The sequence below is a fragment of the Lytechinus pictus genome, chromosome 8 (genome assembly GCF_037042905.1).
Source record: "Lytechinus pictus isolate F3 Inbred chromosome 8, Lp3.0, whole genome shotgun sequence".
Taxonomy (NCBI): Eukaryota; Metazoa; Echinodermata; class Echinoidea; order Temnopleuroida; family Toxopneustidae; genus Lytechinus; species Lytechinus pictus.
The window spans coordinates 32,016,793-32,030,053 of NC_087252.1; positions in this window are offsets into that span (position 1 = coordinate 32,016,793).

The window sequence follows — 13,261 nt, forward strand, 5'->3', positions numbered from 1 at the left end:
CACTAGTGCCATGTAGATCCTCCAAACGGCAATGCGACCAAGATCTGTGATATCACACACGTACAACTCCCTCATTACTTTAGTACTTATTTCACTTATATTCTCACTTTTATAGAGTCTATCACAAGGTGAGGTGTTCTCTTTATGAGATGACAAGTACAGAGGTTTCACAACATTATATCATTGATGAATCGTTTGTCATATGATTAGAATGAGCAAAAAGAGATGTTTTGGGGTATATTTTCAGTGTCCAAATGGGAGAGTTGTACGTGTGTGACATCACAGATCTTGGTCGCATTGCCAATGGGAGGATCTCCATAGCATTAGTGATCTCGACATTCAAATGCTCATAACTCTTTTATTGCTAGTCCTATTTTACTCAAAGTTTTGTTGATCTTATTCTTTGATTTTTCTGCTTTCACAAAAGCTAACTTGCTCCAAGAGTTTCATTCTCCTTTAATGATCTGCCCGAGGTTATATCTGGTAACTCATCGGCAGTTAAAATTTTTGCAGATGATACCAAACTCTACTCTTCTGTCAACAATAATAATGATGGTGAGATGTTGCAGCAAGACTTGGACAGTCTTTCAAATTGGTCCAAAACATGGCAACCCCCCTTTAATACATCAAGATGTAAAGTGATGCACCTAGGTAGGAAAAGTTCAGACAGGATTTATAAAGTGCAGAAAGATGGTATGATTTCCGGAGTTACTTTCGATGATAAGCTCAAGTTAATCAGCAAGTCGGAAGAGTTGTCGCTGCAGCAAATATGACACTAGGAATGATCAGACGCACCTTCTCATCTTTTGATAAAGAAGGATTCCTACTTCTGTACAAGTCACTAATAAGGCCTGTCTTGGAATATTCCTCATGTGTATGGCATCCTATCTACAAAAGAGATATTGAGAAGCTTGAAAAGGTGCAACGAAGAGCCACCAAACTTCTGGCTTCATTAAGGGACCTCAGCTACCCTGCACGCCTCCAAAGCCTGAAACTGCCTACACTTGCCTATAGAAGACACCGATCAGATATGTTGCAGATCTTCAAATTAGTGACTGGTATTGACGACTTTTGTGCAGACCAATTCTTTACACTGTCTAGATCTGAGAGAACACGTGGACACAACTAGAAGATTCAGAAAAATCGGGTTCGTTCAAAGCTGAGAAAAGGTGTATTCTCTCAGAGAGTTGTCACACAATGGAACAATCTACCAGATGAAGTTGTGAACAGTCGAACTGTCAACATGTTCAAATCACGTTTGGAAAAGGTGTGGAAAAGGTCCCTGAACATGTACAATCCTGATGAAAATATTTGTCCATGCTCTACCCATGCCACTCAACGCAACATAAGTTTTAGTTACCAACGTTTGGATACAGAGGGGCAAATAAGTTCTGTATTTTTACTTCCAAGGTAAATTTCCAAGGTAAATTGACTCTGAAGACACAGGAACAAAATAATGAACTTAACTCAATAAAGTCTGGTAGTGCACTGCTTTATTAGCTGGGCTTCATTGCCTCAGTAAAACTCAGAATTGCATTCCAAATTAACATATATTCAAGTTACACAAAAATCAACCAATAAAATAAAGAGAATGGAGAAGCCAACTGAAAGTGGAAAAGTCTAATTCATAAAAATAACCAATAAGAGATAGAGGATGGAGATAAATAAGATGTTGGGATGATTACATAATAAGAATGTTGAACAAAAGAATCGGATGAGGGAATGTAATGAATGAACACATCTGAATAGGAAAGGAATGACAGGAGAAGTAGGTTGAAAGTAAATGTATGACAATGACAATGACAATGAAAATAACAATGATTTTATTTCTTTGACGGCCCCTCCTGGGGGCATAGAAGAAATATAACAACTTACAACAATGGCAATAATAGGCATAAGAAAAAAAAAATAGATTAATAAAAAGAAAGAAAAAAGAATCAAACACGACAACAGAAGCATCAAGAATGTAAATAAAGCTGAACTAAATACCAAAGCCTGAACTATAAATAACTATTAAAGGAAACCAAATGTCAAAATAACAGTCCTACATAAACATCCTTCTTTCAAAAAATTGTCCTCAATTTAAACAATAAATTTAAGGAAAATAATTCAGATTTGCGTCCTACCAGATTTTGTTGTAACATATATACATATTACTAATTAACAAGACATAACTAACTCATTTAGGTAAGAAATCAAATCTGACATCTGTATCCTATTAATTTTTTGTGTATTATTTTACAAGCCATAACAAAGTAAAAAAAACTAATTTTATAAAAAGGCTGACATTTTTTTTGGGAACAGTCAAATGAAAATTCAAATTCGAAATGATTTCAATAAAATTTTTTTTCAAAAATTCAATAAGCAATTAAAGAGTATTATCAAATAAAACCTTAAAATGGATCTTTGCACGATTTTAATTCATTTTTTAGTCAATTAAAACCAAGATTTTCCAATTGAAAAGTAATTTAAAAAATGATTTCTTCAGTTTTCTTGTCTTTGAATATTAAATTAAAAAACGTTTTGTCATTCTTGATGACTTAAAGTTAATTTTGAATTGTCAATTTAGTAGACTTTTGAAAAATAAGTTTGATGAATTTGACTTCTGAACAAATTGAATTATATGAATCAATATACTCAGTACCTATATACAATATGATACAAAACTGAAATGAGAGCACTACCTAGACAAATACGATATAATTATAAATCATTAAAAGTGAGGTTAAAAAAACATTTAATCTTTTAATTAAAATAATAAATGTATTGGTAAAATTTCTGAAATACATTTGATCAATAAGTTTTTTTTTTATAAAAAGATATTTAGTGTTTGGCTAGGTCTGAAAATTGATTTTTTTCTCCAAAATTTCGTTAATTCCGGAAAAAGTAACAGATTGTACTGTTTCCCTTTTTTTAACATGAAGATCAAATATATTTTGGGACGACAAAACAGTATTTCTGCAATAAATTCATATGAAATACGAAAACATTTGAATTCCATTGCAACAAAACTGAAATTCATAGCATAGATGACACATGCTTAAAACTATCCATGTTCATATGGGGCACTGTCACGTGACAAGTGACTTTTTTAAATTATTTATCTACTGCTGCTTGACGCCAAATAAGGAATACGTAAAATTGAGGATTACAGTTAGTAAAAGATTTAATCAAAGCTCTTAAATCATTCTGTGGTCTCCTTTGTTTTCTTTTACAATGATTCACATGAAAATATACATGGATATGGATAACAAAACATAACTTAACTTAATGATAATAGTTGATGTGAGCCCCCATCATCTCATCTGGCCTGACATGCCCCACTTGGCCCTGGTGGTCAGTCCAGTTTCTGGCATCCGCAGCTTGCGATGTCTCTTTCACTCGGCCTCGGCCTACGCAGACTGTTGCCCCTCGATGAGTAGCCCCCAGATCAGAGATGTGGCTTCAACGAATTAGTGGACGAGATCGAGCCCCCAATAATGACATGAGTTTTGACGAATCATGTCGGTGGAGAACCGGCGGCAGCTGGGGTCGTTATCTCGTCACCGACGTAGTCCCTCAGTTCTACCTTTTTTTTTGATTGATTGATTTTGATTTTTATTCATATTTATATACATCATTTTCAACATAACATATATTCATATTAGTATAAACATTCATATTATATATACATGATTGGAGCATCTTAAGCTCTATGAGCTTGAGAATGATGTTCCAAGAAAAAAAAATACAAAGATACATTATACATTGGCTGAGATAATACATTCAATGATGCAAACATCAACTAAGAGTTAAAGGAAGAGCAAGAGAGATAGAGTGAGGGTGAAAAATAGAGTGGGAAAGAAAGAACTAAATAGAAAGAGAGAAACAGAGTTCTAACTATATATAAAATACAAGACATCATGTTTTGATAACGAAGACTCGTTGTTGAGGTATTTTGTTTGTATAATAAATACAAACAATAGCAAAAAAATGAATTACATATGTGTGGTGGTATATTATGTAACCATGCAATGGTAATACAACATACATGACATTATTATCAGCCTTGTGTTTCATATTTTGAAAGAAGGAATTTTTTAACTTGCCTCTTAAAGGAGTTTTTCGTAGGACACGAACGAATGTTCGTGGAGCGTTGTGGCCCAGTGGATTAGTCTTCTGACTTTGAAACAGAGGGTCGTGGGTTCGAATCCCAGCCATGGCGTAATTTCCTTCAGCAAGAAACTCATCCACATTGTGCTGCACTCAACCCAGGTGAGGTGAATGGGTACCCGGTAGGAAGAAATTCCTTGAATGCTTGAGCGCCTAGGCAGCTCAGCTAAGGCCGGGGTAATAATAATAGCAGGGCCCGCTGGTAGAACAGTTTTCGAAACTGAAGTGGCTACCCTGGGTAAATATACCTATATTATTATTATATTATTATTATTATAATGTATATAGAAAGAGAATTCCAAATATCAGGGCCAGTATGTCGAATAGATCTATGGGCAAGAGCTGTTCTTGGGTTTTCTAAATGAATATTTGTAGAGGTTCGGGTTGGGTCATTATGAATAGATGTATTGAAACGGAACATTTTTAAAACGTTGTCTGGAAGTTCGCGGATTTGGAATCTGTACATGAAAAGAGCAATTTGAAGGTAATGAATGTCATGTATGGTTAGGGTTCTCAGCTCAATGGGTTTGAATGAGCTCGATAGTCTGAGTTTGTACAGATACGAACAGCTTTTTTCTGAAGAAGAAATAAAGAGTTGATTTTTGTTTTTTGACAAGCCCATACAACATTACAATATGAAATATAAGGCAGTATGATAGAATTATATATAGTAAATAATGTTTGGCAAGGAATAAATGATCTGACCTTATTTAATACACCGACTCCACGTGATACAGAAGTAACAATATTAGCTATATGTGTATTCCAGTTTAATTTATCATCGACAGTTACACCTAAAAACTTTGTTGTTTCTTTCTGATCGATTTTCATATTATCAATAAAAAATATAAAAGGACCGAATATTAATATTGGAACGTTGATTTTTAAAGTATATATAATTTGTCTTTTTTACATTTAATGATAACTTGCTACTTCTGAATCACGTGGAGACTTTGGGTAGTTCTGTATTAATAGTTTCAACAAGATAAAGAAGGTCATGGTGAGAAAAAAATACATTCGTGTCATCTGCAAATAAAATGAATTGAAGTAATGAAGACGAATTACAAATATCATCAATATATATAAGAAACAACAAAGGACCAAGGATTGAACCTTGGGGAATTCCACATTTGATAGGTAAAATATTTGAGTTGAAATTATTATAAGATATATATTGTTCTCGGTCTGAAAGATAATTAGAGAACCACGAGAGGGGGGTTCCACGTATACCATAATATTTCAATTTTTCCAGTAATATAGAATGATTAAGTGTGTCAAAAGCCTTACTTATATCCATAAATACACCAAGTACATGTTCTTTCCTAGAAAGAGAAGCCGAGATTTTGTCACAAAGTTCAATTAGTGCTATATCTGATGAATTGTTTTTTCTGAAACCATATTGAGAAGAGGCTAGTAAATTATTTGACGTTAAAAAACTATACAATCTATTATAAACAGGTAAATGGTCTGAGATATCTGAATATATAATGCCTGAAGAAATCAGATCACAATCAATATTCGTAAAAATGTTATCAATGAGGGTAGCTGTTTGTGTTGTTATTCTAGTTGCCTTATCTATGAGAGGTTCGAGTGAATTTGAATAAAGAGTATTAACAAGTTGAAGAGGTATTCGCTCGTTTGACAATAAATCAATATTAAAGTCTCCTAATATGTGAATAGTTTTACCCTCTCTACTGATGTATGAAAGTAACGATTCTAATTCTTCTAAAAATATATCATTATTCGTGTTGGGAGGTTTATATAATACTCCTAAAATATGATTTTTTCCATTTATACATTACTCAAAAAAAGTTAAGGACCACTTTTTAAAACGTACATAAAGATTTTATACAAGGTGTTTTATTTCTGGAAATACCTCAGTACAACTGTCCTAAATGTCCTTAAACACGCTGTAATCAATTTCACGCATGGGTGGTTTCAGTTGTTGCACAATGTCTCTCGCATCACTGCACATCCTGAAAAGTGGGCCCCGAGGGGTATCAGCTACCGACATGAAGTGGTAAAAACGAATGTCTGAGTGTCTTTCAGGCAGTTCAGTAACGAGTGTGACCACCTCCTGCAGCAATAACGGCTTCACAGCGCTGTCTCATGGAGCTGATGAGGCGATTGATGGCTCTGACGTCCAGTGCATCCCATGCAGCCTCCAGAGCCACACCCAGCTGCTGCAGTCCAAGTGGATGGGCTTCGAGCTGCTCGAGACTCCTCCCCATCATGTCCCAGACGTGCTCTATCGGGTTTAAGTCCGGGGACCTCGCTGGCCACTCCATACGCTCAATCCCCTGGCCCTCAAGGACCTCGGTCACCACCCTAGCTCGGTGGGCACGGGCATTGTCATCCATGAAAATGATGTTTTGTCCCACATTTTCTGCAAATGGCACCACTATAGGTTCAAGGACCTCATCCCTGTACCTCACTCCTGTCATTGCTCCCCCTGGGACCACGCAGAGACGAGTACGGTTGGCGTAGGTGATGCCTCCCCACACCATGACGCTGCCTCCCCCATAACGGTCATGTTCTGCAATACAGGGGTCTGCAAATCTCTCTCCTGGTCGCCTCCAGACTCTCGAACGTCCATCATTGTGGTCAAGGGAAAATCTGCTCTCATCTGTGAACAGAACTCTACGCCATTGCTGTCTGGTCCATCTGACATGCTCCCGGGCCCAGTTGAGACGAATTCTTCTGTGAGCAGGGGTGAGTGGGACATACTGAGCTGGCCGTCTGGCATGCATATTGGCTCTGTGAAGTCGGTTACGGATTGTTTGAGTGGAAACAATCACTCCAGTTGCTGCAGCGAAGTCATTGTTGAGGCGGCGTGCACTGTGAAAGCGGTTGCGGAGGCTGAGATTCGTCAAGTAGCGATCATCTCTAGGGGTTGTCGAAACTGGTCGGCCACTGCGGGGTCTCTCGGAGTATAGCCCTGTCTCTCGGTGTCTTTGATTTGCTCTGCTAATGACACTGTGTGACACGCCCATCATTCTGGCTACTCTTCGCTGACTGAGGCCAGCTTCCAGCATCCCTAGGGCTCTGGCTACATCTGTTTCACTTAGGTGGTGTCTTGGCATTGCTGTTGTAGGCAAGTTGTTGATTGTACAGACTAAAGACGGAAAATGCTTTGGAAGACACTTGTCTTATGGCCCACTGCAATGATGCCAGAGACATCATGAAAGAACTGCATGTGTGAAATTGATGTCATTGTGTTTGATGGCATTCTGGACAGCTGTATCTTGGCATTGCTATTGTCAGCAAGTTGTTGATTGTAGAGACTAAAGACAGAAAATGCTTTGGAAGCCACTTTTGTACGGGCACATTGCAATGATGCAAGAGACATGAAAGAACTGCATGTGTGAAATTGATTTCATTGTGTTTGATGGCATCCTGGACAGCTGTATCTTGCCATTGCTGTTGTCAGCAATTTGTTGATTGTAGAGACTAAAGACAGAAAATGCATTTGAATCCACATTTGTACCACTTCACAATGGGCCCACTTTTCAGGATATGCAATAATGCGAGAGACATCATGCAACAACTGAAACCACCCATGTGTGAAATTGTTACAGGGTGTTTGAGGAGATTTAAGACAGCCATATTCGGGTATTTCTAGAAATACAACACCCGGTTTGAAAATTGTATACACACATTAAAAAGTGGTCCTTAACTTTTTTTGAGTAGTGTATTTTCAACCTCTATAAAAAAAGACTCTGCACTTTCCTGTTGGAAGTAGATATCAGCTCTTGTCTTGAAAGACAAAGAATTATGTATATAGATTGCGACACCACCTCCTTTCCTATGTGTTCTATTATTCGTAAGAAATTCGTAACCGTCAATATTGAATATCGAAGGGGAGAAGTTATGGAGCCATGTTTCTGTAATCCCAATCACTGAGAAAGAATTATTAAGAGTAGATAGAAATGTATCAAATGACTCAAAGTTCTTAGTCAGACTACGGATGTTCAAGTTTAAAATACTAAAATTGTTACAATTTCGGAATTTGTTTGAAAATTAATCAGGTAAGTAGTAATCACATGTATTTGCATGGTTTATACCTTTATCAAAATTGTCATCCAAGTTCATAGGAAGATATAGACAATATAATCATTTATACATAAGCAACGAGTCTGCACGATTCAAATCGATCAAAGTAAAGATTAAACATTTTGTCTTGAGTGAAATATACAGTAGAGTGGAATATTAAACATAAAAATAGAATACAAACAAGGTAAGGCTGGCCAGATGCCGGAGGTGGGGACTAATAGTTGTCTTATAAAAGACTGGGTAAGACAAATCTAATCATCATCGATCACCGACTCTCCATATGTCACATCAATAAAAACAAAATAATTGCCTATAGTAACATCCGTAGTCTATTCTAGCTTAGGTGGTTCTCTTTGAATCACTGAAATTAACATAATATACCCTACCGTTACTAGGACTAACTGTAAAATGTCTATAAAGTAATTCAAAGAATTTGAGTGCATAAAGAAATACATTCTTTATAACAAAAGACTTCCAGTGCATCTGTACACCTATATTCATCAATGCTAAAGCACAGTATTAGCTATTTATGACACCTGTATGAAAATGCTTACATAATACAAAATATTTCTAACACTTGAACAAAATATGGCATCCACCTAATCTTGTACTCTAAGGGGGGGGGGGGGGTATCAAACGTTGCCAACGCTTGCTTTTGAAATATTCAAAACATATGTACATATTTACCTAGGTTTAAATATTCACAACACACGAACTATCTTTATAAACTCAGAACATGAGTCTAATCAAAGGAATTAAATTAAATAAATTTCTTCCCTGACAATATCCCCCACCTTAAGATAAAATTAAGGGGACCTAAATTATATCCACTTAGAAATTGTTACAGTGTCTCCTTTAACAAGGTATTACTCAAAGTCTCAAATCTCTATCATAATGTTAATTATCCATATCAAATAAATTCATTATTTATATTCAGTGATACATATAAAGATATATAAACATCCAAAGTAATATACAAGTCAAGAGCTTAAAAGTTTTAAACATATCGTTTTTCAAAGATAATACTGTCCAAATATTATTTCGAGTTCTGCTAAATGGTTTTCAACTAATTTGTTTTGTTTAAGATCAGTAAAGAGAATTATCAAATTCAGCAAACCTCACTTTTAATGATTTATAATAATATCGTATTTGTCTAGGTAGTACAGTGCTTCAAAACTGCTTTGCTATTAACCAAAAAATCAGTAATCTGAAAACTATTTTTTTTAACAAAGTAAAATGATTCTTACCATTGTTATATTATGGTTTAAAATTCAACATCACGAATACAATAATACAACTTTCAAACATTGCTTTAATAATAAAGTCTTTTACAACTTTAAACATTGCTTTGCTAATTGAAAATCAATCTATCTTTTTCCAAAATTAGTAAATCACTTTTTTTAAAGATTGAAATGACATTTATATTGTAGTAGACATAGCAAACAAACCCAAGATGTTTCATAACTGAGAGACAATATCTATGATACTATGATATAGGTATATGTATAATATGATAATTCGAATCCTAACTGGTTCGGTATAATGATATACCTTGAATACATCATTGAAAAGTTTTATGTTACTTCTGAACTTGTCAAATGCAGTGTATAATTTAGAACACTTTTGAATCTGCAAGAAAGCAGTGTATAATTTCAAAAACTTTATATTCAACATCATTTCGAAATCGTTAATGACCAGATTAAGAAGTATTCTTTTACTTGTCATTTATACATATTTAGTCAAAACGTTTCACAATAGTGGCATTAAAATGACTGTAAATTATTATTTATTTTTTTTGAGTAATTAAAATGTTTTTTTTTTCAATTTTACAAAACAAGAATAATCTTTTTCTTAAAACTACGATTACAATCTTAAAATCAACTTAATTAAAACATATCGGCCCTAAACTAACCTATACTATGTATAACTAAGCCCTACCAAACAAATTTTCTTTAACCTAAAAGTTACAGAAAACTGAAGAGCCTGTTGCACTGGCGTAAATCCGTGTTGATGGGTGGGGGAGGGATGACTGAAATATTTTGGCATTTTTTTGCAATCATGTTTTTAGATATGCAAGGAATTGTCATTGATATGTCCACAGTGGCGACCGTGGGTCACGGCATTGGGGAGGGGGGGGGGGGGGGAGTGCACCAGCAAAATTTTTGAATGACTGAGTGAGTGACCTAATAGAGACATTTTAAGGACAATGTCATTAAACGGATATGTATCTCACTGATCAAATAATGCGAGCGCGAAGCGCGAGCTGAAATTTTTTTATATTCACACCTAAAAAGGGACATTATAATCAAATTTGTGTAATCATGATAGGTACCTGTCTCGCTTAACAATGCGAGCGCGAAGCGCGAGCTGAAAACTTAGATAATTCAGACCTGAAGTGGGGCATTCTGAGGTTTCTTTGTAGGAATTAACTAGGACCATACGTATTTCATTAACCAAATGATGCGAGCGCGAAGCGCGAGCTGAAAATTTTTGATATTCAGATCAGAAGAAGGGACATTTTAAGGACTGATTTTAGGAATTCATGAAGAGCAGACATATCTCACCAATCCACTAATGCGAACGTAATCACGGACAGGAAATGTTTCATATATACGAAGACCTTATCCATGTTAACATGGGGCAATCACTTTTGAGTCATGAAAAAGAAGCATATGTCACTACATAAAACAATGATAACTCAAGTGCCAGGAAATATATTTGGTTTATATTGACTTGAAAACGGGATGTTTTAGTACAACAGGATTATATATCTCGTTAAACAGACAATAAGAGCACCAGGAACAATGAAGACGTAGGCCCTGGGTTAATTATGTTTCATAAAGTTATGATAAAAATGTTTCTTATGTAATGTAACTGAACATAGTTATAATATAATATAACATTCTAATGAATACTATTTTCTTCTTTCCCACTACGTTTCTCTTCCTTTCTCCCTCTTTTCTCCTTTCCCCCCTTTCCCCGTTTTTTTTTTGGTCAGCCGATGGGGGGGGGGGGGGATGTGCCCCCCATGTCCCCCGTAGTTACGCCACTGTATGTCCATATGGCAAATACCCCTCCAATATTATTATCTTTTTTACCCCATGATGGTTTAATGGTTTTATTAGAGATTACATTCAACAAATTGTTGACATTCCATCTTAATCCCTTCCCAAAGACCCCAACATTGATGAATTGGAAGAAACGGGGGTTTCTCTTCAATGTTATAATAAGGACATAAGTATTTCGTTTGGAAATGGTGAACTGGCTCGTTATTTGCATTTTATGATTCAATAATATTATTTTATTTGTTAAGCGGTATTTTTGGAAGAATTTTCACCAATAAAACAATTATCTCTTGTGATTTTTTTTTCTTCATTTATTTCGTAAAAAGTGGGGGGATGTTTGTACAGGCCATCCCCCCCTCCTCGAAAAGTGGGGGGATATATCCCCCATCCCCCCGGGATTTACGCCAGTGGCCTGTTGAAGCGTGAACGCTGTGTGCTGGTTCCAGGGTTCCTGAAAGAAATGAGAAAACCTTCATGAAGTATCTGTCATGTAATAATCATATAAATATAATATGAAACAATTCATTTTACATTAAATACCTTTGCAAATGAAACTTTAAGACATTCAAGACTTAATTACAATATTTACAGTAATCTGCTCATTAAATCAGCAGCTTTGTTTTCTGACCCTTTTATTGAGATCATGCGAAACCTATTCTTGTAGGCACATACACCATCTCATAATTCGCTTGTTTGTCATTTTCATTGTCTGGAGATACGTGAGGGGTTTATGGTCAGTATGAATTTCAAATACAGATAACAGTCAAATTTCTTGACCGCCCAGACAATGGCAAGACACTCTTTCTCTACTGTAGAATATCTCTGTTCTCTAGGGAGGAGTTTCTTGCTGGCATAAGCCAGGGGGAATTCTTCCCCACCATGCTCTTGCATGAGCACCGCCCCGATACCAACGTCAGACGCATCAACCTTTAACATGAAAGTCTTTTCAAAGTCTGGCAATCTTAACACAGGGGGTTTTGCATTTGATTCTTTCAACCTGACAAAAGCATCTTCCTCTTTTGCACCCCATTCAACATTATTAGGAGTACCTTTGCGGGTCAGATTAGTCAAAGGCAGGGCCAAGTTTGCATAATTGGGTATATAGTCCCGATAGTAGCCACAGACCCCAAGAAATGACCTAACCTGCTTCTTAGTTTGGGGTCTTGGAGCTTTGAGCACTTTGTCAGTTAACCTATCACTAGTAAGGATTGCCCCATTGCCTATCCAATGACCGAGAAATTCTACGTTTCGAGAACCTATGGTGCACTTAGATGGCTTGGCAGCCAGATTGGCTTTGCGCAATCTACTCAAGACTTCATTCAACACATCTACATGTTCTTCCCAGGTACTTGTGTGAATTAAAATGTCATCTATGTAATTCATGACATGTGACATTCCCTCTAGTACTTTTCTCATCATTCTTGTGAATTGGGCACTTGCGGTCACAAGTCCGAAAGGCATGTATTTGAACTGATACTGTCCCTTAGGAGTTAGGAAAGCAGTTTTTGCTCTATCCTCATCACGCATTGGAATTTGCCAGTAGCCTTTTGTTAGGTCTAGTTTTGTGAAATATCTACTCTTGGTCAGTGAGGCAAACAATTCTTGTGGGTTTGTCATTGGTTCTGGATCAGTAGCGTACCGTGACTCGGAGGAGACAAAGCATTGGGGGGGCAAAGCATTGTTCACAGACAATGCACTGCCCCCCCCCCAATGCTTTGTCTCCTGCGGTTCACGGTACGCTACTGTTCTGGATCAAAGACTGTTACTTTATTCAAACGCCTAAAATCGACGCAGAAGCGATTTGAACCGTCTGTTTTCTTAACTATCACTATCGGATTACCATACGGGGAGGTAGATGGTTCAATTATTCCTAACTTAAGCATGGAATCAATTTCATTATCAATCTCCTTCTCCATTGATTGGGGTACTCTGTGAGGTGGAGATCGTATATGGTTGATTTGTGGTTAGCAAGATTTCACAACTAGATACGT